The sequence below is a fragment of the Camellia sinensis genome, chromosome 9 (genome assembly GCF_055761805.1).
Source record: "Camellia sinensis isolate YWXY chromosome 9, ASM5576180v1, whole genome shotgun sequence".
NCBI lineage: Eukaryota > Viridiplantae > Streptophyta > Magnoliopsida > Ericales > Theaceae > Camellia > Camellia sinensis.
In genome coordinates this window covers 171042477-171050000 of record NC_138969.1, presented here as the reverse complement: position 1 = coordinate 171050000, position 7524 = coordinate 171042477, and positions in this window count along the sequence as shown.

Below are 7524 nucleotides of genomic sequence, written 5' to 3'. Positions count from 1 at the left end.
GAAGTAGAAAAACTATTTTAACTTAGTTTCCATTGTTGAAGCATAGGTCAGTATTGGCATATCGTGGAACAATAGTTAGAATTGATATGTACATATGAATGGTGTTTTATTTACAAAATGGTATTGATAGTCATTTAATTTGTTAATGCTTCCTTTACTTTCCACGTAGAATTTACATTTTTTGTCCAACTTTACAATAAAGTGATGTGCAAATATTTTCAACAAAAATTTACCTGACATTATTTCTCATTTTCTTTGGTACAGATGGATTATCTCGTGCACAAAGCTAAATTGTAGATGACTAATTGGCACTGTAAGCATTTTTGGAAGGAATATATTGTTTTGGATAGATGTGCATGGAAAAGGTTTCGGTGGACTAGTAGTTATATTTTTGGAAAGACTAGTAGTTATATTTTTTGGATGAATGTGTATGGAAAATATTTGGGTAGACTACTAGTGTGTATATTTTTTGATAGATGCGTATGGATAACAATTTAAAACATAATAAAAACTAATTGTTATGTTTTAAATTGTTATGCTAGATGGATGTGACTTGAATGATTATATAGATTATAAGTGGATTTTTAATTTAAGGAATATGTAGTTTGAAATTACTTGTGGATGAAAATTTATAATAGTTGATGACTTTCATTAAACAGGTTCGGTTTGAATGATTTATATTTTGTTGAATGTTTATGATTTAGTTGATTTGAATGATGCTTGTAAATTACATTTTATATTGAATGGATTGGATGAATTATTATGAATTACAAGTTTATTTTGTTGGATGTTGGCGACCAAATGTTGATCTTGTTTTTTCTGTTTTGGTGACCAATTGATTAGTTGGGAAAGATAACTAATACTTTTACCGACTAAATAATTAGTTGTTAAAATTATTAATTTTGGCGACCAAAAAGGAATTCGTCGCTAATAGGTCAATTGCCGACTAAAGTTTTAGTTGCGCAAACATTATTTTTCACAACTAACATGTTTGGTGGTGGAATGTGACTATAACGCCCTCAAAATAAACCCGTATCATACATTCGTGACATCCATAAACATAAGAGAAATAAACATATTTCCATTCATCAGAGTATTTAATCCAAAGGTATTACATGTTGACAACAAAAGTAAATGCCCTACGGGCTTACAATTTTCCAAGCGAACACTTGGTTACAAAAAGGAGAGTACTAACTCAAAACATAAAATAAGCCCTTGGCTTGAATTACATGTAATACACAAAATAATTACAAAAGTAAGCCTTCAGCTTCAAAAACCTCCCAAGCTAAGTCCTTGGAGGCAGCATATCACCTGCACCTGAAAATGATATCCCATATAGGGTGAGCCAACGCCAGTAGAAATATGCTAAACATAACATGAACAATGACTAAAACATGAGCATTTGATAAATGTTAACCCTAGTCAACCAACTTACAACACCATTCAATCCCATGACAAATATGTCCATGTTCATTTTACTTAACAATTTCGATTCATAAACATGGCTCAGAACCTGACCAAACAATTTAAATGAGATTACATCTCTTATTAAAACATTTCCTTTGTCCACACTTCATTTTCAAATGAGATAACACTCATATTAAAACACTTCCATACTTCACAATAGATACACATATTTGCTGTATCAATGTCATATTAAAACACTTCCACACTTCGTAAATGATACACAGATTTGCTGTATCAATCGAGTCCATCCCCTATCTCCTTCCAAATAACATCCGGTTCAGGAGTCCATCCTCTATCTTCCCCTAAACCATGGAGTACATCCCCTATCTCCTCCCACACAAAACAATGTATATAAACAATTATCATATACACGATAAATCAATACACATATTCGATTTATTATTCCAACAGTCATATTCAATGACATATTCAATGTGATTAGTTTCAGTTTTCCCTAATCAACATACAGTGTCTACAACAATCACGACTATCCTTCACCGATAGCCCAAAGCAATTATTTCTAGACAGATAATAAATGCATCACCAGATAAATTATCAATATTTTTAAAAGTGAGTGATTAATCAATCCAACTCCACCATTCTTTCTCATAACTTCCCAATTTCACTATTTCACAATGAAAGTCATTAATTACACTAATGACCCAATAAAACCCAAATATGGCATTTTCTCCCCTTTTCCAATATTGACCTAAAGGTCCAAATATTATCATTAAACAACCACAATCTCATTTTAGGACCCAAAAGCACATGTATTGGCCCAAAAGAACAAAACCCCTCTTTTCATATTGAAACCCTAACACCCACAATTACCCAACTTCAACATTACATCAAAATGACAACAAGTTTATGTCAAAGACCATAAATATGAGTAGTTATCCCTACCTCAAATTCGGAGCCCAAAAAAGAAGGTGAAGAAAATCGAAAGTGCTCCAAACCCTAAGATTTTCGGATTGATAGATAGCCCAAGCCAAGCTCTACACTTTTTACAAAGGGACAAGGCTAGAAACACACTAGAATTAGATCTAACCTTAGAGAAAAGGTGAAATGTAGTGAGAGAAACTCTCAAAATAGATTTTGAAAAGTAAGAGAGAGAGTGAGAGTTGTTAAAGTGATCTAAAATGACCCAGCTGCCAACTGATATACGTATGACCTGCTCGAGCAGAGAATAGGACACTCGAGCGTCAAACACAAAAACTGGACCCGTTCGAGCGCAAATATACCCGCTTGAGTGCCAAGACACAACTGCAAAACTCCATCTGCTCGAGCGCAAATGAAACTCCGCTCGAGCGTAGATTACACTCTTTCAGTATTTTTACAGACATCGAACACCCGCTCGAGTGCAAAGATACCCGCTCGAGCACGACTCGCTCGAGCGTAAGGAAATCCGCTCGAGCATGAAAAACACATCTGCAGTACTTCTGCAGACGGACAAATTACTGAAGGTGTGCAAACTCCGCTCGAGCGCAAGAAGACCCGCTTGAGCGGATCACCAAAAATCTGGGCAACAAGAGTTGGGACAAATGCTTAACCAACCTGTTCGAAACACGCCCGAGACAATTCTAAACTCAAACACCAAGAGTTAAAGGACGGGAATGAAATACAGACAACAACAACTATCAACGGAACCGAGTCCAAAAAATAGTAAATAAGGAAGGGAAAACCGGGATCGCTATAACCTCCCCCTCTTAAGGAATTTCGTCCCCGAAATTAGATACAAGTTTCAAAAAAACATGTTTTTCTCAATTCTTAACAATATTACAACTCAATATTCAACAACCTGACCTATTACTGGTCATCTCATCTCCTTTCAAGAGGCAAATCACAATATGTATTACTCAATATGCATTATCAACATGCTCCCCTTGAAATTTACCAATTTCAGCACATATTCCACCATTCAATTACATATTCAATGCTAATAATATATTTGCATTTTAAAAATAGAATTAACATATGGAATGTTAAAATAAACTTCCATTTCGAGGCAAGTTCCATAATACTTCCATAAACCGAAACATTTACAATGTTTTACAACTTAAGACATATTCAATGCTCTTAAAGTTCATCAATACAACAAAATATACAACATATGGTCAAACATCTATAAATAGATCTGGATACTTCTCTCGGATCTCCAATTCACGTTCCCAAGTGGCTTCTTCTACTCCGTGATGTTTCCACAAAACCCTTACCAAGGGTATCGTCTTGTCTCACAAGACTTGATCCCGCCTAACCAAGACCCGAACCTGTCTCTCCTCATATGAGGCATCCTCATCTACCTCCAAGTCGGTCCAATCCAATACATGTGATGGATCTGGCTCGTACTTCTGAAGCATGCTAACATGAAACACGTCATGTACCCTGGACAACTGCGGCGGTAAAGCCAAACGATATGCGACCTCCCCAATTCACTCAAGGATCTCAAAGGGACCGATAAATCAAGGGGACAACTTCCCACTCTTTCCAAACCTCATCAAACCCCGCCTAGGTGATATTTTAAGAAAGACATGGTCACCCGCCTCAAATGCCAAAGGCCTCCTCCTACGGTCGGCATAACTCTTTTGGTGACTCTGGGCTGTAACAAGCCTCCTACGGATAAGCTTAACTTTCTCTGTCGTTTCCCTCACCAACTCCGGGCCCAACAAGGGTGCATCACCCACCTCGGCCCAACACACTGGAGACCTACAAGGTCGGCCATACGAGGCCTCAAACAGTGTCATACCGATATTGGATTGGAAACTGCTGTTGTAGGCAAACTCCACCAAGGGCAAGTGCCTCTCCAACGTTCCACTAAAGTCAAGGACACAACCTCGAAGCATATCTTCAAGAATCTGAATGGTACGCTCGGACTGCTCGCCAGTCTAAGGATGATAAGCCGTGCTAAAGGTCAACCTATTGCCCAAGGCACTCTGCAAACTCTGCCACAACCTAGCAGTAAAACGTAGATCTCTATTTGAGACGATCGACACTGGGACCCCGTGCAACCTTACCATGTCCCGAATATACAAGTCAGCGAGATGATCTACTGAATCTCTCACACGCATAGGGATAAAGTGCGCCGACTTAGTCAACCGGTCTACAATCACCCAAATAGCATCACTACCCTGCTGAGTCCTCGGAAGACCTACAACGAAGTTCATAGTGACATGCTCCCACTTCCATTCGGCAATAGGCAAGGGTTGCAACAAACTCGCTGGCCTCTGATGCTCGGCCTTCACTTGCTGACAAGTAAGGCACTTAGACATAAACACTACCACATCCTTCTTCATTCCCCGCCACCAAAACTGGCAATCCAAATCACGGTATATCTTAGTGCCTCCCGGATGCACCGTAAGGCGTGAATGGTGAAACTGTCGGAGTACTTCCTCTTAGCAAGACTCCGGCACAAACAGACGGTCTCAGTATCTCACACTCTGGTCGGGATACACAGTCAAACCCTTCTCAACCTTCCCACTGAAGATCTTCTCTCAGAGGGATTCTATCTCAAGGTCACCGCGCTGTGCCTCTAACACTCGAGTCACAAGTGTAGGCTGCGCAACAACGGAAAACAAGGCCGCAGCCTCAACGGATTCGCCAAGGAGCAAATCAAACTCGCCAAGTGCACCCAACATTTCCCACTCCTGGATGGCTATACAAGCTACATCACTAATGGATTACCTACTAAGGGCATCGGCCACAACATTGGCCTTTCCCGGGTGATAGTGCAACTCGAAGTCATAATCATCAATGAACTTCATTCACCTTCTCTGTTTCAAATTCAAGTCTCTCTGTGTAAACAGATACTTCAGACTCTTATGATCCGAGAACACTTCGAACTTCTCACCATAAAGGTAGTGCCTCTAAATCTTTAAGGCAAAAATCACAGCTGCTAGTTCTAGGTCATGTGTAGGGTAATTCCTCTCATGTATTTTCAACTAACGTGAGCCATAGGCTACTTACTTTCCCTTCTTGCATCAACACACAACCCAAACCCTCTCGTGAGGCATCACAATAAACCGCATAATCCAAACCTCTCTCCAGAATAATCAAAACCGGAGTGGTGGTCAATCTAACCTTCAACTCTTGGAACGACTTTTCACAAGTCTCACTCTATACAAATTTGACCCCTTTCCGCGTCAATCTAGTCAATGGCGAAGCTAGCCTGGAGAAGTCCTTCACAAACTGGCTGTAGTACCCAGCTAATCCCAGAAAACTGCGGATCTCAAAAACACTCTTAGGCTGTGCCCAATCCTGCACTGCCTCAATCTTGGATGTATTAATAGACACCCCTTCCTCGGAAACAACATGGCCTAAGAACTTAACCTCTCTTAGCCAGAACTCACACTTCCCAAACTTAGCATATAGCTTATGGGCCCTAAACAACTCAAGCACCACTCTCAAGTGTTCCTCATGCTCCTCCTCTGAAGGTGAATAAATCAAAATGTCGTCTACGAAAACGACTACAAAACGATCTAAGAATTCCGGGAATATCCGGTTCATCAAGTCCATAAACACTGTCAGTGCATTGGTGAGCCCAAAGGCATCACCAGAAACTCATAGTGGCCATACCGCGTACGGAATGCCGTCTTCGGAATATCCTCCTCCTTGACCCTCAATTGGTGGTAACCCGATCTCAAATCTACCTTAGAGAAACAACGGGACCCTTTCAACTAGTCAAACAAATCATCTATATGGGGGCATAGGGTATTTATTCTTAACCGTAGCCCGATTCAATTTCTGGTAATCGATATAAAGTCTTAAGGCACCATCTTTCTTCTTAGCAAAGAGGGCCGGTGCTCCCCACAATGAAATACTAGGGCGAATAAAGCCCTTATCTAGCAACTCCTGGAGTTGAACTTTCAACTCACTCAACTCGGCTGGGGCAAAACGATAAGGTGCCATAGAAATCGGTGCCGTACCAGGCACTAAGTCAATGGAGAACTCGATCTCTCGATGAGGTGGTAAACTAACAAGGTCCTCGAGAAAAACATCCGAATACTCGCACACCACTCTCGGCAACTCAACCTCGGTCTCATCACACTCACTACTCATAAGGCTAGCGAGAAGACCACTGAGCTTACTCTGCCCTCGCGGATCATACACTGGTGGCAACACACTACTAACCCGATCCCCCAAGAAATGAAAACAATCCCTGCTCAAGGTATATACAGTGACCCACTGGCAGTAACAATCAATAACAGCCCAGTATGATGATAACCAGTCCATACCCAAAATTACATCAAAACCCGACATAGCTATAACTACAAAAGAAAATGGAAGTCAGCGATCAACTACCTCTATATCACAGCCTCTACACCCCTGCTTCAAAATCAACTCACCTCCAATAGGTGACACAACACAAATAGGAGATGCTAATTGCGCCAACTCCAAACCCAAAACAGATGTAAATGCAGCAGATATAAGGGAATGGGATGCACCCGTATCAATCAACACATTGGCAACCGAGTTACAAAACAAAAAGGTACCTCTCACAATAGATGGAGCCAGTACAAGATCCTGCGTGGTAACAGCATACATGCGCCCAGAAGGTCTTTGGTCTACCTGCTCACCTCTCGGAGCAAAAGACTGCTACACAGACTGGGACGATGAAGCTCCCTGATTGGCCTTCGAGGCCTGAACAGACTGTGTTGGCTGAAAACTCTACGTCTGTCTTGAACTAGACGCACCAGATATGCCACCCAGCTGCAGGCAATACCTTTTCAGGTGCCCCGCCTGACCACACTGGTAACAAGAGAGCGATTGGCCTCTACCCTGACTCTGGCTCTGAGGTCGAGCCGAAGATGAAGCTGCTCTCTGTCCTCCTCCCATCTGCGGGCAAGCTGGAGACTTGTGGCCCAGCTGACCACACTTGTAACACGTAATGTCTCCCTGACTACCTCTCCTAGAACCTGCACTCGGCACTGGAAAAGTCGATCTAGTCAATGCACCCTGGGACTGCTGAGGGTTAGGACCCCTTTGCCTCCTGCCATCTCCCTGGCCATCCTGACTCCTCTTGGAGCCCCTCATCCTCGCCTCCTCCTCCTGCATCATAGTCTT